We start from the raw sequence: 25,526 nt of genomic DNA, 5'->3' as shown, positions 1-25,526 counted from the left end.
GTTCAGCACAGGAGAGGAGGAAGAAGAGGGGAAGAGCAGTAGTGATAGGGGATTTGTTGGTTAGAGGAACAGACAAGCATGCCTGTGGCCTTAGATGTGACCCCAGGGTGCTTTGTTGCCTCCTTGGTGCCAGGATAATGGATGTCATGGAGAGGCTGCAGGACATTTTTCTGGGGTGGCTGAACAGCCAGGGCTCGTGGTCCACGTTGGCACCAATGACTTATGTAGGAAGGGGAATGAGGTCCTGAAAGCAGATTTCAGGGAGCTAGGCAGGAGATTGAAAAGCAGTAATCTCAGGATTACTGCCAATTGCACATGCTAGTGAGCAAAGAAATAGGAGAACTGAGCAATTGAACATATAGCTGGAGAACTGGATTGGTGGGGGGGGGTGGGGGGGGGAGGTGGTGGGGGGGGGGGCGGTGGGGGGGGGTGGGCATCAGGTTTCTGAGGCATTGGGACCGGTTCTGGGGCAGGTGGGGCCTGTACAAGATGGATGGGCTGCATTTTAACAAGACGGGGACTAACATCTTCACAGGGAGGATTTAAACTAAGTTGGCAGGGGGATGGAAACCTGAGAGGGAGCTCAGATTCAAGGGAAGCAAAACTGATAAAAGGAAGTGGATAAGTAGAAAGCAAAAAATAGAAGACAGACGAAACATGGGCAGGCATCAAATAGAATCAGAAAAGAGAATAATGTTAATAAAGCAGAATTAAAGGCACCCTATCTAAATGCATGCAGCATTCACAAAAAGGTTGATGATTTGAATGAACTAAATGAGGAAAATGGGTATGATTTAATTGCCATTATGGAGATGTGGCTACAGGGTGGCCAAGATTGGGAACTGAATATCCAAGGATACTCGGTACTTAGGAGGGATAGGCAAAAAGGAAAAAGAGGTGGGGTATTAAGAGATGAGATCAGTTCCTTATTATGAGAGGATCTTAGATCAAAGGATCAAGATGTAGAATCAGTCTGGGTGTAGCTAAGAAACAGCAAGGGGGAACAAATATTGATGGGAGTTGTTATAGGCCACCAGACCATAGCGCTAATGTTAGGCACAGTACAAATCAAGAATTTAGTGATGCATGTAATGTGGGTAATACAGTAATAATTGGCTACTTCAATTTACACATGGACTGGGTTAACCGAATTATCACTAATGCTTTGGAGGAGGAGTTCCTGAAATGTATAGGAGATGGGTTTCTGAAGCAGTTTGTTGAGGAGCCAACTAGGGATCAGGCTATTTTGAATTTAACGTTGTGTAATGAGAAAGCTAATTACTAACCTTGCTGTTAAAGGAGCCTTTGGAAAATAGTGATCATAATATGATAGAATTTTGTATTAAATTTGAATGTGATATTGCTCATTCTAAAACTAGGGTCTTAAATCTGAAGAAAGGAAATTATGAAGGTATGAAGGCCAGGTTGGCTATGGTGGATTGGAAAAATACACTGAAAGATTTGACGGCAGACAGGCAATGGCTAGTATTTAAGGAAATACTACATGGTCTACAACAGATATAAATTCCTCTAAGACACAAGCACCCAAAGGGAAAGGTAAATCAACTGTGGTTAATGGAAGAAGTTAATGATTGCACTAGATGAAAAGAAGTGGCTTATAAAGATGCCAGAAAAAGTGGTAAGCCTGAGGATTGGGAGCAATTTAGAACCCAACAAAGAAGGGCACAGAAACTGATTAAGAGAAGAGAATATGCAAAATAGTAAGGAACATAAAGGTGGGCTGTAAAAACTTCGTTAGGTATGTATAAAGGAAAAAAATAGCTAGGACAAATGCGAGCCCATTACAGATGGGGGCATGAGAATTTATAGTGGAGAATAGGGAAATGGTGGAGAAACTAAACAGTTACTTTGCATTTGTCTTTACGGAAGAAGATACAGAACATTTCCCAGAAAGGTTATTGTGGAAAAATAAAAGCTCATGGTGTAGGGGGTAACATATTATCCTGGATGGAGGATTGGCTGACTGGCAGAAAACAAAGAGTATGCATAAATGCATCTTTGTCTGATTGGCAGGGTGTGACTAATGGAGTCCTGCAGAGATCTGTGCTGTGGCCTCAGCTTTTTACAAATTACGTTAATGACTTAGATGAGGGGAGCAAAGGCATGGTAGCTAAATTTGCAGACAACACAAAGATAGATAGGAAAGTATGTTGTGACGAAGACACAAGGAGTTTGCAAATGGATATAGATAAGTTGAGTGAGTGGGCAAAAATCTGGCACATGGAGTATAATGTGGGAAAATGTGAAGTTGCTCACTTTGATAGGAAGAATTAAAAAGCATGGCATTATTTAAATGGAGAACAGCTGCAGAATTCTGATGTGTAGAGGGATTTAAGTGTTTTCATGGATGAGTCACAAAAAGTTAGTATGCAGGTACAGCATGTAATCAAGAAGACTAATGGAACGCTATCCTTTATTAAGAGAGGAATTGAACATAAAAGTAAGGATGCTATGCTTCAGTTACATAGTGTATTGGTGAGATTGCATCTCGCATACTGTGTCCAGTTTTGGTCTTATTTAAGGAAGGATGTAACTGCATGGGAGGCAGTTCAGAGAGGTTTACCAGATTGATACTGGAATGAGCGGGTTGCCTTATGAGGTTAGGTTGGACAGACTGGGCATGTTTCCACTGGATTTTAGAAGAGTGAGGGGTGGCTTGATTGAAGTATTAAGATCCTGAATGGTCTTGATAGGTGAACGTGGAATGAATGTTTCCTCTTGTGGGTGAGTCCAGAACTAGGGGGCACTGTTTTAAAATTAGGGGCCACCCTTATATGACAGAGATGAGGTGATTTTTTTCTCTCAGAGGGTTGTGCGACCTTGGAGCTCTCTGCCTCAGGAGGCAGTGGAAGTGGGGTCACTGAATATTTTTAAGACAGATTTAGATAGATTCTTGTTCAGCAAGGGAATCAAAGGTTATCAGGGGAAGGTGGGAATGTAGAACTTGAAATGCAAACAGATCAGCCATAATCTTATTGAATGGTGGAGTGGGCTTGAGGGGCCGAATGATACTTCTGCTCCTGTTTTGTACGTTTGTAAATACTAAGCGACCAAGGGACTTTGTGAAACTGAGAAACTAAAAGAAGTTAGCATTAGTAAAGGTGTATTACCTGAAAAGTTAACTGATTGAAGGTTGATAAATCCTCTGGGCCAGATGAGCTTCATCCCAGAGTGTTGAAGGAGGTGGCTAGAGAGATAGTGGATGCATTGGTGGTCATCTTTCAAATTCTATGGATTCTGGAAGGGTTTCTGCAGACTGCAAAGTAGCAAATGTAACTTACGCTTTAGGAAGGGATGAAGAAGAAGAATGGAGAACTACAGACCTGCTAGTTTGACGTCAGTAGTAGATGTTAGAATCTATAATAAAGGATGTGACATTTAGAAAAAAATGGTAAAATTGGGCAGAGACAACATGGATTTATGAAAGGGAAATCGTGTTTGACACATTTGTTGGAGTTTTTTGAGGATATTACTTTTGGCATTGATAAAGAAGAACCAGTGGATCTGGTGTATTTGGATTTTCAGAAGGCTTTTCGTTAAGATCCCACACGGGAGGTTAGTAAATAAAATTGCAGCTCTTGGGATTGGGGGAAATATACTAGTATGGATTGAGAGTTGGTTAACAGACAGAAAGCAGAGAGTAGGAACAAACAGATCATTATCAGAATGGTAGGCTGTTACTAATGGGGTACCGCAAGGATGAGCACTAGGTCCACAGTTGTTCACAATCTATATAAATGATTTGGACATGGGGTCCAAATGTAATATTTCCAAATTTTCTGATGACACCAAGCTGAGTGGTGAGGAGGATACAAGAAGGTTTCAAGAGGACTTGGGCAGGCTAAGTGAATGGGCTAGAACATGGCAGATAGAATATAATGTGAATGAGTGTGAAGTTATTCACTTTGGCAGAAAAACCAGAAAGGCAGAATATTTCTTAAATGGTGAGAGGTTGGGAAGTGCGGGTGTCCAAAGGGACCTGGGTGTCCCTGCTCATAAGTCACTAAAAGTTCGCATGCAGGTGCAGGAAGCAATCAATGCAAATGGTATGTTGGCCTTCATCACAAGGGGATTTGAGTACAGGAGTTAAGATGTCTTGCTACAGTTTTATAGAGCCTTGGTGAGACCTCATCTGGAGTGTTGTGTACACTTTTGGTCCCCTTATCTAAGGTGGGATATACTTGCCATAGAGGGAGTGCAATGGAGGTTCACCAGATTAATCCCTGGAATGGCGGGATTGTCTTATGAGAGGAAATTGAGGAGACTGGGTCTGTAATCCCTAGAGTTTCGAAGAATGTGGGGTCACCACATTGAAACTTATAAAATTCTTATAGGGCGTGACAGGGTGGATGTAGATAAGATGTTTCCCCTGGCTGATGAGGCTAGAATCAGGGGACAGAGTCTCAGGATAATGGGCAGGCCATCTAAGACAGAGATGAGGAGGAATTTCTTCACTCAGAGGGTGGTGAATCTTTGGAATTCTCTATTCCAGAGGGCTGTGGAAGTTCAATCATTGAGCATGTTCAAGACAGAAATCAATAGATTTCTGGAGACTGATTACGTCAAGGGATGTGGAGATAGTGCAGGAAAGTGGCATTGAGGTAGATGATGTTAGGTAGTCACGATCTAATTGAATGGCGGAGTAGGCTCAGTGTGCTGAATGGCTTACTCCTGTTCCAATGTCCCCATATTCCTATGCCTCTGACCTTTCGGCGTCTCACTTCCTGTTGCCCTAACATTGGAAGCTGTTCCTTCAGCTGTCTAGGCCAAAGACTGGAGTTCCTTTCCTAAACTCCTCTGCCCCTCCTCTGATCCATGGGACACAGTCTCAGAATCAGAGTTAAGCCATTTATGATGAGATGAGGAGGAATTTCTTCACTCAGAGGGTGACGAATCTTTGGAATTCTCTACCCAAAAGACTGTGGAGGCTCAGTCATTGAGTACATTCAAGACAGAGATTGAAAGATTTCTAGATATTGAAGATATCAAGGGATATGGGGATAGTGTGGGAAAATGGTGCTGAGGTGGAAGATCTAGTTGAATGTTTGAGTAGGCTTAAAGGGTCAAAAGGCCTACTCCTGCTCCTATTTCCTATGTTCCTATGTTCTTTGACCAAGCTTTAGAACACCTCACCTAATGTCACCTCCTCTGGCTTGGCATAATTTTCTTCTGATTATGCATCTATGAACCATTTTTGGCAATATAAATACAGGCTACTGCTCTTGAAGTTAGCTTTCTCCTTCATAAATGGAAGTACAAAATAGAGCTTTCAGTTGTCACATATACATTTTTATCCCCTGTGCAAGAATGCCCATCCCTACTAATCTGCGCTCTCACAAAGGATGCCAGTAGCACAGTAGCAAAATGGGAGCATGCCAATGTGAGGATCTTTCAAAATGCAGAGAGGTGCACAGGTGGCACAAACTGCATTTTACAAAATGCATTGGGAATGTGCTGGAGAGCACAATTTCAGATCCAATATCGCTTACTCTTTGTTTCTTTGCACCTCAGTGTTTGTAGCATGTATCTGCTGCCCTTGCCCTTCTAGATGATTGTGGTCATGGGTTTGGAAGGTGCTGTCTAAGCAGCCTTGGTGAATTCCTACAGTGCATCTTGTAGATAGTAGACACTGCTGCTACTGTGCGTTGGTGGTGGAGGGAGTGAATGCTTGTGGAGGGAGTGAATGCTTGTGGATGTGATAGCATCAAGCGGGCTGCTTTGTCCTGGATGGTGTCAAGCTTCTTGAGTGTTGTGGGATCAGCACTCATCTAGGCAAGTGGGGAGTATCCCATCACATTCCTGACTTGGGCCTTGTAGATGGTGGACAGGCTTCGGGGAGTCAGGAGGTGAGTTACTCGTCGCACTATTCCTAGCCTCTGACCTGCTCTTGTAGCCACAGTATTTATATGGCTAGTCCAGTTCAGTTTCTGTTCAATGGTAACCTCCAGGATGTTGATAGTAGGGGATTCAGCGATGGTAATGCCATTGACTGTCAAGGGGTGATGGTTGGATTCTTTCTTGTTGGAGATGGTCATTGCCTGGCAGTTGTGTAGCACCAATGTTACTTGCCACTTGTCAGCCCAAGCCTGGATATTGTCCAAATCTTGCTGCATTTGGACATGGACTGCTTCAGTACCTGAGGAGTCACGAATGGTGCTGAACATTGTGCAATCATCAGCAAACATCCCCACTTCTGACCTTATGATGGAAGGAAGGTCATTGATGAAGCAGCTGAAGATGATTGGGCCCTGGACTGAGATGAGGAGAAATTATTTCACTTAAAGGGTTGTGAATTTTTGGAATTCTTTGCCCTAGAGGGTTGTGGATGCTCTATCGTTGCATATATTTAAGGCTGGGATAGATAGGCTTTTGGCCTCACAGGGAATTAAGGGATATGGGGAGCAGGGGTTGGTGGAAATAAGGTTGACGCCCAAGACCAGCCATGATCATATTGAATAGTGGAGAAGGCTTGATGGGCCATATGCTTTTCTCCTGCTCCTGTATCTTGTGTTCTTGGACTTAACCTGTGGTCATTAGTGGTGACTTTGGAGTTGAAATTTTGTGTCAGAGATGGAACCAGTGTTCTCAGTCTCCTACCCTTTAGTAACTCTGATGGTGAGAAACCAATCTGTATTGCTGGGAATCAATAACTCAGAAAAGCTAGATTAAGGTCTTTGATTTTTTAATAACTCCTTAATGGTTCAATACTCTCTCTCAGCTTATCCATTTGCTTGAGGATAGCGAGGTGAACTGGTTACGTGAATAAAGTATATTTATTTGCAAAATTTTGAAAATCACTCATTTGCGAATTAGAGCCCATTGTCAAACACTACAATGTTTTGGAATGCCACGTGTTGAATAAATTCTCTTGAGGGATTGATTGACTGCTTCCATACTTTCCACTCTCTTACGCCTACCTCCCCAGTTGCCATCTTCTCCCCCATTACCCCTTCCTCCCCCCATACTCCCTCCTCCCCCAACCTCACTCCCTAACACCTTCATTCACCTCCCAACCTCACCCCCCGACACCTTCATTCCCAATCTCCCATCCTGACCCCCCCGACACCTCTTCCTCTCCCAGTTGATCCTAGACCTTCCTCTCCCACCCCCTTGACCATCATCTGTTGTGAGCATCAATGGTGACTTTCAAACTTCCGTGGGCTGCTTCGCAGCAGAGCCATATCCATAAGAATCCACCCAGCGTGCCATGGACGTTCCTCCAGGATCCCATTGCTGCTGGGCTTCAGCATTTTCTACTCCTTGGATGCCCGCGATGTGAATAAAGCCCTGGTGGTAAGTTTCGACTTTTACACGTCACACTTGTCAAAACGTGTTCTGCACCGACATGTTTTCCCACTGATGAGGGCATAAGATCCAGTGGTGGGAGATTGAGTCTGGTGGGCTGGCCTTATAATGAAGTGCTGATGTATTACAATGAGTGTCCCAACATCTGATGGCAGGGAACATGGCCCTCCATCGACGGGCAGAGCGGATGATCGCAAACTGGTTTCACGATGTCGCGAAACTGATTTTTGGTCTTCTCACCATATTGTCTGCTCATGTCATCGAATGTGCCCGATGCCAGAGGGCACGGAAAATCCCAGCTCTGGTTTTTTAAGGCAAGACCTGTGCCTTACGCTCTGAGAGAAAAGGTTGATGCAGAATTATGTCATTTGGAGAAATTAGGACTAATACAGCCAGCCCAATTTTCAGAATGGGCAGCACCCATAGTCCCTGTACTAAAACCGGACCAAACCATTTGCATCTGTGGGGATTATAAATTAACAGTTAACAAGGCTGCAAAATTAGACAAATACCCGAACCCAAAGACTGAATATCTGTATGCTAAACTCGGAGGAGGAAGATCATACACTAAACTGGATATGTGCCAAGCATATCAGCAGCTCGATTTGGACAACACATCAATGAATTATGTCACAATAAACACGCACAAGGGCCCGTAACAGTATACACGCCTACGCTCCGATGTGTCCTCTGCAGGTGTGATTTTCCAGAGAACCATGGTAAGCTTACGACAAGGACTCTCCTGAGTTATAGAGTACCTGGACAACATCCTAATTACAGGATCCACAGAAGCAGAGCATGTGGCAAACCTGGAAGAGGTCCTGGAGAGATTTTTAGAGGCTGGCATGCATTAAAAAAAGAAAACTGCACCTACCAAGCAAAAGAAGTTAATCAAGTCATCGAGTGAATACCCAAGGGTTGCATCCATTAGAGGAGAAAGTCAGGGCAATCAAGGGAGCGCTGTCTCCCACAAACGTCATGGAGCTCAAGTCATTTTTGGGCAAGGTAAATTATTAAGGTTGATTTTTTCCTAATCTATCTACACTGTTACCCTTTTGCATTTATTATTGAAGAAGAATCACAGATGGTCCTGGAGGGCACAGCAAGAGGAAGCCTTCACTAGAACTAAGAAGTTTTTGCACTTGTTATGTCTGCTAGTGCACTTTGACCCGACTAAGGAATTGATACTCACTTGTGTTGCATCTCCCTATGGAGTCAGAGCAGTATTGTCACACAAGATGGAGGATGGACCTGAAGGACTGATAGGATATGTATCCGGAACCCTGTCTGCAAATGAGAAAGGATACTTACAAATTGAAAAAGAGGTCTTATCTATTGTATTTGGAGTAAAGGAGTTCTACTGATATTTACATGGTTGACACTTCACCATAGTGCCAGGTCACAACCTGTGCATTGAGGATAAGGCAATCCCACTGATAGCTGCTGCTAGAATTCAAAGATGGGCTTTAATTTTAGCAGCATACGAGTACACTTTTATGCACCGTCCGGGTGAGCATATAGAAAATGCAGACGTCCTCAGTCGTCTCCCTTTGCCTGACAGTATTACACATGTTCCAGTATCTGAAGAGGTACTACTTGCATTAAATCTCCTAGGCTCCTCACCAGTCTGCGCAAGACAGATAAAGAGTTGGATGAATCAGGATCCAATTTTAGCAAGAGTCTGTGAACAAATATTACAAGGATGGTCAAATACACAAGCTCCTGAAGAATTAAAGCCATTCTTTGTATGTAGGTCTGAACTGAGTTGTCAAGGTGGTATCTTATTATGGGGAGCAAGAGTTGTTATCCCTGTGCAAGGAAGAGAGGCATTATTGGAAGAACTTCATAGTGCGCATCCTGGTATTTCGAAAATGAAGATACTCGCACAAGGTTATTTCTGGTGGCCAGGTATAGAGAGTGATATGGAAAAAAATGATGAAACACTGGGTAAAATTTTCCTCCCATTGGGAGGAGGGGGAAGTGCAGGAGTGGGCGGGAGCAGGCGTGGACAGGCGGCCCTCTGATTGGCGCCCCTGCTGAATCATTGCTGAATCAATGGGGGCGCACCGCCATTTTTCATGAGTGGGTCAATTAAGGCCCACCCAGCGTGACATCTGCATGGAAGTGCTGTGCGCTCCCTGTGCGGGCGGGGGAGGGGGGGGAATGGCAAATGCGGAAGCGCGCTCCTTTGCGCATGCTCATGAAGGAGCACTCTGATCTCCCTGATACTAGGTGCTGCCTCAGGGAGATCAGTTCCCAAAGGGGGAAAGTTATTCTTTCGAAAATTTCATTTACCATCCATGTCCCCTCAGGTGACAATGTCACGTGAGATGGGACATGGACATAACTTTAAGTAAAAGTTAATCATAATTTTTTGATTCAGCAATGAAACCTTATCCCGCCCGTGGATGAGGTTTCTTGCTTTTTCAGGTGGCCGCCAGCGCTCCTGACCTGCCTGTCAACCTGAAGGTTGGATGGGCAGGTCCACTAATTGCTTATTGAATGGCCTCAATAGACCGTTGACTGGTCGGTGGGTGCACAGCTGACTTGGCTGCGCCCCGCCGACCTGAAAATGCAAATGATGCGGGATGACGTCGGGAGTTCCACCCAACGTCATTCCGCGTCATTTTACAGGTCAGCGAGCGGACCCTGCCCCCGCTCGCCGACAGGAAAATTCTTGCCACTGTCTCCAGTGCCAGCAACAGCAGAAGTTGCCTGTTTCAGCTTCACTGTATCCGTTGGAGTGGCCTGGTCAACCCTGGGTTAGACTACGTATAGACTATGTAGGTCAATTTTTAGGTACCATGTTTCTTGTGATTATCGACGCAAATTCCAAATGAATGGACGTGTTGGAAGTGAGATCACCTACTCATCTACAATCATTGAAGAACTACGCCAGAGTTTCAGTGTTTATGGTTTACCTTAAGTTATTGTGTCAGACAATGGTACTGCTTTTACTAGCACTGAATTCCAAACAATCATGAGCCTAAATGTGATTAAACACATCAGAACAGCACTGTATCATCCCTCATCTAATGGGTTAGCAGAAAGAGCAGTACAAATCTTTAAATCGGCATGAAGGAACTATCAGAGGGAACGTTAGTAACACAATTTTCAAGATTCTTGTTCAGCTAATGCACAACTCCTCATTGGTTTAATACCTTCAGAATTGTTAATGAAGCACCGGCTTCGTACAAGATTGAGTCTAGCATTCCCTAATTTAGAGGGGAAGGCGGAGAGAAACCAGGGTAGTCAGAAAGCGCATTATGATGTTCACAGTAAAGGTTGAGAGTTTACTGTGGGAGAGACAGTGTTTGTACAAAATTTTGCAACTGGACCGAGATGGGTCCCTGGTACAATCGTCTATGAAATAGGACCTTTATCTTATCAGGTAGAAGTGGGAAACAGGATTGTTAGGAAACAGGTGGATCATCTCAGAAGTCAAGAAACCCCCCCAACAACCAGTTCATCCACCCAAAATCAAAGTCGAAACTTCGACGCCTGAGGTGCCAGATCGGAAAAAATAGACATACCTGACGTCTCTGTTGAAGTAAACAATTCTGAACTGTTTGTTTCTAGGGATACCTCCGAAGCTGCAGTTCCTGTACAAGTTGATCCAATGGAAGAACCTCCAGCTGTAGACTTGTATCGCTCTACCCGAGTCCGAAAACCTCTTCAAAGGCTAAATTTATAATGGCATGTACTGTATATAATTGCATCTGATATGGGTTAAGATGTTTTGTAAATAAGAGGGTGAAACAAAAGTAAAGGGGAGGAATGTAATGCCTGTAAGTTAAACCATTTCCTACTGATATGGAGATCATGTGACTGTATAGACCAATCAGCCCTAAGTGTGGGGAATCTTAGGGGCAGAGTTTTTTATCTTTGGTCTTGAAACAAGCATGTAGTCTCCTCTGAAGTCTGTTAAATATAGTTTACGGTTTCTTATAAGAAACCCGTCCTGGACTCTCCAAGTTTATTACACTTATTCACCCTGTGCCACTTTGCTCTCCCTCATGCAAAGAGAGATTTGGAATTGACTTTCAGACTGTGATAAAGGCAAAAAAAACCTAGAAGCATTTTGCAACTATTACATCCAGCAGTTTGGAGTCATTCCAATTGGAGGGATTAAGATGACCTGAACATCTTTTCCTATCTGTAACTACTTTGTGATCTTATGACATATCCCCTTAGCATGTTAGGGATAAGCAAAAGATCTGCTCATGGTTTCACCCTCCTGGAAAATGAATGCATACAGAGAATGGTGTGGCCAATTTCTTGTCACCACCAGATGATCTGTTGATCTCTGTAATAGGTCTGGACTAGAAATTTGTCCCCATTGATGCCTTTATGTAGGGAGGGTTTCACTCCCAGTGTTAACATGCTTCTCATTGTCCAAACATTTCAATTCAAAATAGTGTTTTAAAAGTTAATCCAAAATATATATAAAATCCATTCCCAATGTACCTTTTCATATTTACATAGAATCTGCAGTGCAGAAATAGGTCATTTGGCTCAAATTGTAATTGCTGAAATTTATTCTCCACATGAAGCTTCTCCCATCCTTCTTAATCTAACTCTATCAGCATGTCTGTCTGTTTCTTTCTCCCTCAGGTAATCACCTAGCTCCTCCTTAGATGCATCTATGTTATTCATTTCAAGTACTCCTAGTGTTCGTATTTCACATTCTTACCACTAAATTGGGTGAAGAAGTTTCTCCTGAATTCCCTTTGGATTTACTGGTGACTATCTTTTATTTATGGCCCTCAAGATTGGTTTCCCCCACCGTTTGCTTCCCTACCTGGGAGCGAAGCAGAGGCAGGTCAGGAACCGGGAGCATTTCAGCTTCTGAAGAAACTGAGTGGAAAAACATTTTGGCATCACAGTAAACCAGTAAGTTGATTGGCGGTAAGTGTTTAATGTAAGGGACAGTGTATTAAAAGCCAGCTTAGGATACAGGAGTTTAGGTAGATCTATAAATAACAAGAAGTAAAATGTTAAAATAAAAAAAAATAATTAAAATAAGATAGTTAAAATAAAATAATTAAAATAAATAACTAAAACAGATATCTGTGTAATTAAGAAACATATCACTTTTCATTTTAATTGTGGGTGGTAAACACAGTAATCTGTAGTATACGTAGGAATTATTCCAAATTAATTAAGAAAATAAGTAAAATAAATTAGTAAATTAGAAAAAAAATAGTAAATAAATGCTGTGGTAAAAGCTTTATATAAAGTTTAAGGTATGTCTGTGCAGCCATGTGGAATGTACATCTTATAGGATGTGGGAAGTCGTGCAAGCACAAAATGCCCTCAATGACTACATCTGCAGGAAGTGTTACCAGCTGCAGGAACTTGAGCTCTGAGTTGCGGAGCTTAAGTGGTGGCTGGAGTCACTGGGGTGCACCCACAAGGCTGAGGATTATGTAAATGGCACAGTTAGAGAGGTGGTCACACCACAGCTAAGAAGTACACAGGCAGAGAGCTAATGGGTGACCACCAGAGTATCTAGGAGAAACAGGCAGGTAGTGCAGGAACCCTTGAGGCTATTTCGCTCTCTAACCGCTTTTCCATTTTGGATACTGGTGAGCGAGATGGTTCTTCAGAGGACTGTAGCAAGAGACAAGTTCGTGGCACAGCGGGTAGCTTAGTTGCTCAAGAGGGGAGAAGGAAGAGTGGAGGTATTATAGTAGTAGGGGATTCCATTGTTAGGGGAGCAGACAGGTTTTTCTGTGGCCATAGGCATGAATCCAGGATGGCATGTTGCCTCCTGCTGCCAGGATCAAGGATGTTTCAGGGTGACGCAGGACATTCTTTTGGGGGAGGGCAAACTGCCAGAGGTTGTGGTCCACACTGGGACCAATGACATAGGAAAAAGGATGAATTTCTGAAAGCAGATTATAGGGAGTTAGGAAGGGAAGTAAAAAGCAGGGCCTCAAGAGCAGTATCTCAGGATTACTCCCATTGCCATGTGCTAGTGAGCATAAGAATAGGAAGATTGAACAGTTCAACACGTGGCTGGAGTAATAGAGTAGAAGGGAGGGCTTTAGCTTTCTGAGGCATTGAGATTGGTTCTGGGAAAGGTGGGACCTGTACAAGAAGGATGGGTTACACCTTAACAGGACTGGGAATAATGTCCTCATAGGGAGGTTTGCTAGTGCTGTAGGGGAGGGTTTAAACTAGATTGGCAGGGGGATGGGAACCTGAGGGGGTATTCAGTGTGCAGAGGAGAAAAACTGGCAGTGGGAAGTAGTGAAGTATCAACTGATAAAGAGGATATATCAGAGAGCAGTGTCAAGGTAGATAGAATACTTGGAGAGTTTAATAGAATTAAAGTAGTCAATAGTAAGACATTAGATGGGGCCAGAATAAGGGGGAAAGTTAAAAAAAAACCCTAAATCAGGGCTAATGTGCATGCATGCGAATGCACAGTGTGGTTAATAAGATTGGTAAACTACAGGCACATGTTGACAAATTGGATTATGATATTATTGCTATAACAGAGACCTGGCCTAAAGAAGAGCAGGACTGGGTGTCAAATATTCCAGGTACAAGGTGTTTAGGAGAGACAGGGAAGGAAGAAAGTGGGGTGCTGGGATAGTGGCAATATTGGTTAAAGATGGCATTATAGTACTGGAGAGTGGAATCTCCTTGGCTAGAGGTAAGGATTGAAAAAGGTGCAATAACATTGAGTGGTGTAGTATATAGACCACCAACTAGTGGAAGGGGTTGTGGAGAAACAAATTTGCAAAGAAGTTATGGAGAGGTGCAAGAATTATAGAGTACTTATAATGGGGGACTTCAATTATCCAAATGTAGACTGGGATAGGGATCGTTCAAAAGGACAAGAGGGGTGAGATTTCCTGGAATGCATTCAAGATAGCTTTCTGCAGCAGTATGTTTCCAGCCCAATGAGAGGACATGCACTTTTGGACCTGGTTCTGGGGAATGAGTTGGCCTAAGTGGAACAAATTTCAGTGAGATAGCCTCTAAGGAACAGTGACCATTATATCATAAAGTTTAGGTTAATCATGGAAAAGGACAGGGGACAATCTAGAGCCAGGATAATTAATTGGGGGAAAGCCAATTTCGATGGGATGAGAATGCATCTGAGTCGAGTGAGTTAGAATCAAATGTTGGCAGAAAAGACAGTGGCTGAACAATGGGCCACCTTCAAAGAATGTCTCTTGCTACAGTCCTCTGAAGAACCATCTCGCTCACCAGTATCCAAAATGGATATATTCCCTTGAAGTGGAAAGTTAGGACAAATTAATCCAGAGAGCCCCGGATGACGAGAGAGATAGACTTAAAGATGAAAATGAAGAAGTGCGCATACGACAGATGTCAGGTAGAAAATACAATGGGGAATCAGGTTGAATATAGAAGGACCAGAGGGGAAGTGAAGGAACTAACAAGAAAAGCAAGGAGAGAGCATGAAAAGAGGCTGGTAGCAAACATAAAAGGGAATCCCAAGGTCGTCTAGAAGCATGTAAATAATAAAAGGGTGGTAAAAGAAAGAGTAGGGCTGATCAGGGACAAAAAAGGGGACTTGCATGTGGAGGCTGGAGAAATAGTGTAGGTGTTGAATGAGTACTTTGCATCTGTCTTTAAAAAGGAAGACGATCCCACTCAGTCCGAGATGAGAGAGGAAGTAACTGGTACGCTAGAAGAACTTACAATTGAGAGGAAGGAGGTGTTGAAAAGGCTATCTTTACTTAAAATAGATGTGCCAGGACCTGAGCAACTAAGGGTACTGAGGGAAGTGAGAGTAGGAATTGCAGAGGCACTAGTGATAATCTTCCAGTTTTCCTTAGACAAAGGGAAGGTGCCAAAGGACTACAGAATTTCAAATGTTACACCCTTATTCAAAAACGGATGCAAGAATAAATCTAGCAACTACAGACCAATCAACCTGACCTCAGTGATAGGAAACTTCTGGAAACTATAGTACTGGATAAAATCAATAGTCACTTAGACAAGTACAGGATAATTAAGGAAAGGCAGCATGGATTCACTAAGGGAAAATCATGTTTAACTAATTTGCTGGAATTTTTTGAGGAGGTAATGGAGAAGGTTGATAAGGGAAACACTGTTGATGGATATATATATGGATTTTCAAAAGGCATTTGTTACAGTGCCACACAACAGACTTGTGAGCAAAATTCTAAGTCATGGAATAAAAGGGAAAGTTGGCACTTGGATAAGAAATTGGCTGAGGGACAGGAAACAGAGAGTAGTGATAAATGGTTGTTTTTCAATGGAGAAATGTTTATAATGGAGTTCCCCAGGGGTCAGTATTAGGATGCTTACTCTTTCTTGATATATATTAATGACTGACACTGTGATGTGCAGGGCATCATTTCAAAATTTGCAGATGAAATGAAGATTGAAAATATTGTCAACTGCGATGGGGATAGCCCTGAACTTCAAAAAGAAATAGACATGTTGGTGGATTGGGCAGACAACTGGCAGATGGAGTTCAATGCAAAGAAGTGTGAGGTCATTCATTTTGGCAGGAAAAATATGGTGAGACAGTATTAAATAAAGAGAGAGCCTCTAAAGGAGGTGCAGGAACTGAGGGACCTCAGTGTATACATACATAGGTGATTGAAGATGCAGGGCATGTTGAGAGAGCAGTTCATAAAGCATATAGTATCTTAGGCTTTATTAATAGGGGCATTGAATCCAAGATTAAGGAAGTCATGTTAAACTTGTACAAAACACTAGTTAGGCCTCATATGGAGTACGGCGTCCAGTTCTGGGTGCCATACTGGAGGAAGGATGTGAAGGCATTGGAGAGAGTTCAGAGGAGGTTCACAAGAATGATTCCAGGTATAAAGAACTGTAGCTATAAGGATAGATTGGAGAGGTTGGGACTCTTTTCCTTGGAGAAAAGAAGGCTGCGAGGAGACTTGATAGAGTTAAATAAGATCCTGAGGGGTATGGACAGGGTAAATAGTGAGAAACTGTTCCAACTCAAGAGAACATCAAGAACTAGAGGCACAGATTCAAAATAATTGGCAAAAGGAGTAAGTATGATGTAAGGAAAAGATTTTCACCCAGAGGGTGGTTGGAGTCTGGAATAAACTTCCTGAAAGGGTGATGGATGCAGATTTGATTGAGGTATTCAAAAAAGAAATTTGATTGCTATCTGAAAAGAGAGAATGTGTAAGGCTATGGGGATAAGGTAGGGGAGTGGGGCTAGGTGGAATGCTCTTTCAGAAAGCCAGTGCAGACTCGATGGACTGATTGGCCTCCTTCTACACTATAAAGATACTGTGATATTGTGAAACAACTGGAAACAATTTTTTTGTGGTTGCTTGCCCCCCCACGTTCATAATTAACTTATCCCTCAGCTTTATCTTTGCTAAATAAAAGAGCACCAACTTGTTCTGTATTCTTGGTAAATATAAACTTTCAATTCTGCTTTTATCATCCTTTGTAAATCTTTTTTTCACCTTCTCCTCTGTCCTTATGCCATTTTTATAAAATGCAGACCACAACTGTGCACAACACTCTAAGTGTGGTCGCACAATACCCAGTTCTACCTCACGACCGCCTCCCTCAGCTCCTCCACTGTCACTGAATTATCAGAATGCCTGCCTGAAATCCTGCGCTGGTTAAGCAGACAGTTCCTTCAATTAAATATTGGGAAGACCAAAGCCATTGTATTTCTGCTCCCCCCCTGACTCCATTCTTCTCCCTGGTAACTGTCTGAAGCTGAACCAGGCTGTTCACAGCCATGGCGTCATATTAGACCCTGAGGTGAGCATCCAACCATATATCTACGCCATTACTAAGACAGCTTATTTCCATCTCTGTAGCTTCTCCTAACTCTGCGCCTGCCTCATCTGCAACTGAAACCCTCATTCCTGCATTTGTTACCTCAAGATTTAACAATTCTAATGCACTCCTCGCCAGTCTCCCATATTCGATCTCCCAGAAACTTGAGGTCACTTAAAACTCTGTTGCTCCTGTCCTTACTTGCACAAGTTTTTGCCCATCAGTCCTGTGCTCAATGACATATACTGGCTTCTGGTTATGCAATGCCTCAATTTTAAAATTCTCATCCACTACAATATTTACACTGACAAGTAATTTGCAAATTCAGTCTTCCTGGAGGTTTCCTTATGCGCGTAGAGTGTCTCAGCTCTCCAACTTCAGATGCTTGGTCAGGAACCTCCTTTTCCGGAGTTGCCTGAACATCAAGTGCTTCAGTGGGCACCTGCAGTTCTGTATCCTCAACTGTTACAGGAAGATCTGAGTTGAGTTCTCGCAACAGGAAACGCTGACCCAGTTGTGAACACTGGTGGAATCAATTCTTGGTGATTTGTTTTTTTCTTCCTTATATGATCTATATGTCCCCGTATGACTCGGCCTTCCACCTCCACGTGGTAAGATAGAGGTCCAGTCACGCACTTATTTCACCCAGTAATCACTTTGGCCCTGCCCCAAAGTTCCTCATGTATACTGTCTCTCCCATGGTAAATTTCCTCTCATGACTATGCCAGTCGTGTCTACTTTTCTGGCTTCCCTGACTTCTTTCCCTTCCCCCGTAAATTTGGCATTATTAAGAGACGGCGTTTCATCAATAACTCTGCAGGTGTGACACCTGTTATTATGTGAGGGGTGGTCCTATAATGGAAAAGAAAGTGTGCTAGTTTGGTTGCTAAGCAATCTCCAGTTAAGTTCTTCATGCCTGCCTTGAATGTTTGAACCGATCTTTCGGCAAAGTCCATTTGAGGACGGGTGGAGTAGTGACGTTTTTCAAGAGTGATACCGTTGAGGCTGATAAACCACTGAAACTCAGCACTCGTAAATGCCGTGCCATTATCAAATACGACGACTTCTGGTAGCCTTTTAATGGGAAAACTTTGACATAACTTCTTAATTGTAGCGGAAGACATTGATGACTTCACCTCATTTATGTCCATCCATTTTGAGTGGGCATCAACAATGAGCAGAAACATTGTTCCCATGAAAGGTCCCACATAGTCAATGTATAACTGCACCCATGGTCTTCCTGGCCACTCCTAAGGCTGTAACGGAGCTGTTGAAGGTAACTTTTGCAGTTGCTGACATGGCACACAATTCTTCACTAAACTCTCTACTTCGCCATCCATCCCAGGCCACCATAGGTAGCTGCATGCCATGGTCTTCATTCGGAATATTCCTGGATGTGTGCTCTGTAATTCAATTAGCAATAACTCTCTTCCCTTTGGAGGTACTATCACTCATGCTCCCCACAATAAGATACCATCCTGGCTGGTTATTTCATGTCTTCTGTTGAAGTACGGTTTCATTTTGTCAGATACAGGATCTTGTGACCAACCATGAAGCACTTGTTCTCGTACTTGAGATAGGACTGGGTCCCTACTTGTCCAGCCTCTGATGTGACAAGTGCATACCGGTGAGGAATCTAAGAAATTTAACAACAAAACAAGTTCTCGTGGAATTGGGGTGTCCTCATCATTTTCTTGTAAAGGCAAATGACTAAGGGCATCGACATTTGCGATTTGACAACCAGGCTTACGTACGAAAGTATACTCATCTGCTGCCAGGATTAAAGCCTTATTTGTGTTTCTGTGTCTTCTTTCTACCTGCCTTCTTCTTTCTAGCACTGACTTTAATCTTGGCCTTCTTTTCGACTTCAACATTGGCCAGACTAATCTCAGATGCGAGCTCGACTTGAGTGAACTCAGTGATTGAGTCTCTCAGAATTTCATTATCTGTCTTCTTCATAGAAAATTCTGCGACTTTTGCCTCCAAAGCCTCTTTGCTTCATGTAGCTGATACTTCAGCTCTTCCATTTCTTTTTTGTATTTGTTTGCTGCCTCCTGCAAAATTGAACATTGTTGTGTCTTCTCTGCCAACTCATCCTTCAGTTTATTCAGAGAAGTGCAGTATTCTTTCCATTTCTCTTCGTACTTTTACAGAGGTACAAACTTTGACTTGAGGGAATCTTGTAGTGTGTGAAGGTCTGTCAGCAATTTTTCCTTCTCCTTTCAAAGGTTACGCACCTCATCTCGAATTCTGTCATCAAGCAGATTTCTTCTGTTTCTTCTTCTGTTGTTCTTCCAGGTTTTGCCTTAAGACAGTCTACGTTTCTTCAAGTTGTTGAGTCCTTATACATTCCTTTTTCAAAACAGAAACGCTTTCAGCTTCCTTTTGGAATCTCAGTGGCCTCTCAAGGTTGATTTCCCTTAGCCAATTTTGCCCTAGGAAGCTTAGTCCTCTGCCTATCAATACCAACACTGGTAGCTTTACCGATTGGCTCCCATAATGAACAGTTACTCTACTTATGCCATTGACTTGGATGTCTTCACCAATGTATTTTTTTAATTGGGCAGTTGTTTCGTCTAAATTGATGTTCACCATTATTCAGATATCTGAAGATATATTCCTCAATTACTGTAGTGGAAGCTCCTGTGTCCACTTCCATTCGAACAGGTCTACCATTCTCTTTCACTGTTACATACATTGGTTCTGTTTTTTCCAACCTTTAAGTTATACAATGAATAAATGTCTGAATTTGTTGCTTCAGGCTCTTCTACATTGTAGATATCACTGGGATTTTATTTTGTTTAAAAGTCTCCTTGACTCTTTCCTTGCACTGTTTCATTTTGTGGCAATATGACAATAAAAACATTCTATTATTTTGAACTGCCAATCGCTAAAAGTCTGCTCATTTCCACCTCTATTGAAATTGTTCCTTGTTTTCGCTGTTAAGTCATTTTTTTCTCATTTTCATGCTAGCGGGAGCTATTTCCCACTTCTTGGCAGAGTCTTGCATTTTTGTGCCCATTTTGGCTGGGGCTTCCTGCCCGATGTGAAGGAGGGCGCCATGTTGCGCTTTTGAATCTCTTACTGTGCTTTCCATTGCCAGTGCTATCTCTAGCGCCTTCTTGAAATCCAAATTTGCTTTGGGTAACAATCGCTTCTGAATCATGCCCTCATTCACACCAAACACAAAACAATCTCTAAGCTTGTCATTTAGGGAAGTACTAAACTCACAATGTTCCATTAATTGCTTCAAACTTGCCACATAACTTGCAACTGTCTCGCCCGGGGCTCTGTTTCTCAAATTAAACTTGAACCTTTGCATCATTACTGAGGGCTTTGGTTGATAATGACCCTTCATGAGGTCACCAATTCATCAAAATTTTTTGAATCTGGGGCACTGGGTGCCGTCAAACTTTGGATCATGCCACAGGTTTTACTCCCGCATGTACTCAAGAGGATCATCCACCACTTCCCTTCCTCTGTAATCTCATTTGCTTGGAAAAAGAACAAGATGTAGTGAGACCAATCATCTGTGGCTGAATCGAAAGGGTCAATTCTTCTGAATTGCGGCATTCTGAGAGGGAATTACTTCAATGATTTGAATGGAACTTCTACTTACATTTCCAGCAATAGTACAGAAGACTTGTGCTCCAGAACTTGCTGCGCCCCTAGCCAAGCTCTTCCAGTACAGCTACAACACTGGCATTTACCCGGCTATGTGGAAAATTCCCAAGGTATGTCCTGTACACAAATAGCAGGACAAATCCAACCCGGCTAATTACCGCCGCATCAGTCTACTCTCGATCATCAGTAAAGTAATGAAGGGGTCATCAACAGTGCTATCAAGCGGCACTTACTTAGCAATAACCTGCTCACTGATGCCCCGCTTGGGTTCTGCCAGGGCCACTCATCTCATGACCTCATTACAGCCTTGGTTCAAACATGGACAAAAGAGCTGAACTCCCGGAGTGAAGTGAGAGTAATTGCCCTTGGCATCAAGGCTGCATTTTATTGAGAGTGGCATCAAGGAGACCTAACACAATTGGAGTCAATGGGAATCAGGGGGAAAACTCTCCACTGGTCAGAGTCATAACTAGCACAAAGGAAGATGGTTGTAGTTGTAGGAAGTCAGTCATCTCAGCTCCAGGACATCACTGCAGGAGTTCCTCAGGGTAGTGTCCTCGGCCCAACCATCTTCAGCTGTTTCATCAATCACCTTCCCTTCCATCATAAGGTCAGAAGTGGGGATGGTCACTGATGATTGCACAATGTTCAGCACTATTCACGACTCTTCAGACACTGAAGCAGTCCATGTCCAAAAGCAGTAAGACCTGGACAATATCCAGGCTTGGGCTGACAAGTGGCAAGTAACATTGACACCACACAACTGTCAGGCAATGACCATCTCCAACAAGACAGAATCCAACTATCGCCCCTTGATGTTCAATGGCATTACCATCACTGAATCCCTCACTATCAACAACCTGGGCATTACCATTGACCATAAACAGAGCTGGACTTGCCATATAAATACAGTGGCTACAAGAGCTAGGAATCATGCGACGAGTAACTCATCTCCTGACTCCCCAGAGCCTGTCCTCTATATACAAGGCACAAGTCAGCACTGTGATGGAATACTCCCCACTTGCCTGGATGAGTGCAGCACCCACAACATTCAAGAAGCTTGTCACCATCCGGGACAAAGCAGTCTGCTTGATTGGCACCACACCCAGGAACATTCACTCCCTCCACCACCGACGCACAGTAGCAGCATTGTGTACCATCTACAAGATGCACTGTAGGAGCTTAGCAAGGCTCCTTCAACAGCATCTTCCAAACCCACAACCACTACCATCTAGAAGAACAAGGGCAGCAGATAGATGGGAACACCACCACCTGGAAGTTCCCCTCCAAGTCACTCACCATCCTGACTTGGAAATATATCACCGTTCCTTTACAGTCACTGGGTCAAAATCCTGGAACTCCTTTTCTAACAGCACTGTGTGTGGACCTACTCCACATGGACTGCAGCGGTTCAAGAAGGCAGATCATCACCACCTTCTCAAGTTCAACTAGGGATGGGCAATAAATGCTGGCCCAGCCAGCGAAGCCCACATCCCTTGAATGAATTTTTTTAAAAATTACTGTGCGAGGTACAGTGACGATTTAGTTTCTCCAGATTGCTTGTGTTCAACTTGTTGAAACCTTATCGCCAGTTTGTTGAATCCTCATCGCCAGTTAGTTGGATCCTGTGGATCCTCTTTGCACGCATGTTGTGAGTGGTGAACGAGTTGGTACTATAGATAGAGTTGATCAGCAGACACTTCTGAGGTATAAACTCTTAGGGCAGAATCTTCTCTCTGTTGGGCAGGCCGGTCGGAAGTGGGCGTGGAGCCAATCGGTTGCGCGCCGCCATTTTATGTGGGTGTGCCAATTAAGGCCCGCCCAGGGTGATGCACGTCCGGTAGTGCTCAGCTCTATCTGTGCATGTGGGGGGAGGAGGTGCGCGAAAGAGCTCAGAAATCTCCCTGAGGCAGAGAGCTGCCTCAGGGAGATTAGGTTCATACTTAAATTCTAAATTAAAGAGAGATAAAAATTATTCAGACATGTCCCCTCATGTGACAGTGTCACATGAACTAGGACATGTTCATGAAATAAGCAAAATTTATTTTTTAATTTAATAAAACCTTCATGAAACATCATCCCGCCTGTGGATGAGGTTTCATGAAAAATGCGAAGGCGCTTGGGCTGGTCACCTGCCAGCCAACCTTATGTTTGGGCAGACAGCCCTGTCAATTGCCTAAATTGGTTCATTAATGGCCTTAACAGGCCTTTGACAGTCCGGCAGGTGCATAGCCGCCTCTGGCGCGCCTGCTGAATGAAAGATCGGAATGACATGTGGTGACACTGGGATGCACGCCTGGTGTCACCGCACGTCATTTTATGCATCGGCGTGCGGGGCCTGCCCCCGCACATCAACGGGAAAATTTTCCCCTTAATTTATTTACAAAGGTACTCAGCAGCAACTAAACACGTGCTTTCACTTCAAACTCTATCGTTACGCTTCTGACTACTAACTACTGAAGTAGCCCACGCTATTCTTCTGTTGGATACTAAGATCATGTGATCTTCCTTAATAACATTCTTCTTAAAGGTATATTCCACATCAAATGAATCCATAATTACCACAGACTGGGTGTCAAATTTTGGTTTATAATGCTGCTGTGAAGCACTTTGGGGCATTTTATTATGTTAAAAGTGCTATATAAATGCTAGTTTTGTTGTTGTCTAACCCAAATTCAATCCCAGTTTATATTAGCCATACTTACTTTACTTACTGCTGTGTAGCATTTTTTAAATAATTTGATAAATTATGCTTTCTACAGGCTAAGCTTCTTCATAAAATGTTTATGGAACCAAGTGGCATTTTGCTGATTCTTTTGCAGTCTTAGGATTTTATTGGCAGGTCTATGAATAATTAGTGTATATGCCAATGCATCTAAAGTGTGTTTTAAAATATTTATTTAATAGATGTAAAATTGCTGATACATTTACTCTCATATCACTGATCTGAAAAAAAAATTAGAAATCTAAACTTAGAATTATAAATCTGACATTTTAACCCCACAGGTAAAAACAAATACACAACCAAATTCATCATGATAGGATACTGACTTAGATATATTCTTTGTAACAATACACAAGAATCAGATAAAGAATTTGGTTTTAGAGTTGAATATCTGATTTATTTGTAGCATTAAATAGTTTTTTCAAACTGATTACATTTCAATTACAACCACATTGACTGTTTTATTCACCAACGTACAGCTCTCCAGAGTAAACACTCAATACCAATGGCAAGGGCTGAGAATTGAAATGTTAATGCATTTCTAAATGGCTTCCCTGCATATATAACACCACTTAAGGAAGAAAAATTACTTTGAGCCATAAGCTAGTCCCAGGTTAACCAAGAACACCCTGGAGTCATTGCACAGTCATTGTTTATTTACTGTTAACACAAATAAATTTTGATTCAGCCCACAGGACAGGAGCCAAAAAATAACCTTGCTTATAATAACATGAGAAATGAGGGGCCTTGTACTTGTTTAGAATACTTAAGCGCTGTTTGTGTTTGATCAGTGTAGAAACTACTCCTGTGCTGATTAAATGCCAATGCCTAAGGTTGAGTGAGCTGTTTAATCATAGGAAAGAAACTTCTTCCAGATAGGTATTTATCTGTATAGTAATATGACTGTTAGAAATGGGAAAATAACTTGCTTTCAAACATTTTAAAATGTTAAGATATTTAGGTACTTTATTTCTTGTATTTTACGAAAAACACTGAAGCTCTGTTAATTTGCATTAATTTAACGTCCAGTTACCATTAAACAAGATGATGTACAGTTTGCATTTTTCCTTGTGGGTTTATCAACTTGGTAAAATCTTCATGGCTGTCACTCAAAGACAGCAACTGGACAAAATTATCAGGTGGAAAGAGTGGATGAGGGAGAAATTGGCTAACCCTCAAAAAAGGGATGTGGGGGGGGTCACAGAACAAGATTGACTCACACTTGTTCATTACGTTGCTGGATGTTAAATTTGTGCTATCTGCTGCTTCACATGAATGCTGCATGCAGCCTGGGTTACCCATGCTATTCATTGGCTGCGTGCATCACAGGAGGACCGATATTGCGAATGGCTAGTGCTACTTAAAGGCAGCCTGCACCTTTTAAAGGGGAGGTGTACTGTGGCTGCAAAAACAGCTTTGATGAAAGGCCATCGACCTGAAACATTAACTCTCCACAGAAAGGACCCAGGAGTGCCTCAACACCCTTGATCAGGCTCTTTTAGACAAAAACGCCCAAGGCCAGAGTGCGGTGTCAAAGTGAGATCATCTAGACAACACCATCTATAACTCTGCACTCACTGTGTATGGGAAAATAGATCAGAGGAATGCTGACTGGTTTGAGGCTTATTGAACTGAAATGGAGCCAGTTACTGCAACCAAGAGGAGAGCCCTCATGAAGTAAAGCAAATCCCCAGCAAACAAAATTTAGACGCTTTCAAAGCTGCCAGAAACAAACCTCAGCAGACGGCTCAGCACTGCGCCAATCAATACTAATTGAAACTCTGCAACAGCATACTATCTGCTGCTGAATTTGGGGATGCTAGAGGCATATATGAAGGAATCAAGAAAGTAACAGGCTCAGCAGCAACCAAATCAGCCTCCTTGAAGACAAAGGCAGGATGATCATCACTGAACCTAGCCAGCGGGTGGAAAGGAGGGTAGAGCACTATCCCGAACTCTACACAATGGAGAATGTTGTCACTGAAGACGCTCTCAGTACCATTCTGGACTTTCCTGTTATAGAGGAGCTGGACATCAAGCCAAGCATAGTAGAGCTCAACAAGGC

The sequence above is a fragment of the Cetorhinus maximus genome, chromosome 4 (assembly GCF_964194155.1).
Source record: "Cetorhinus maximus chromosome 4, sCetMax3.hap1.1, whole genome shotgun sequence".
Taxonomy (NCBI): Eukaryota; Metazoa; Chordata; class Chondrichthyes; order Lamniformes; family Cetorhinidae; genus Cetorhinus; species Cetorhinus maximus.
Note: the sequence above shows the minus strand (reverse complement) of the source record.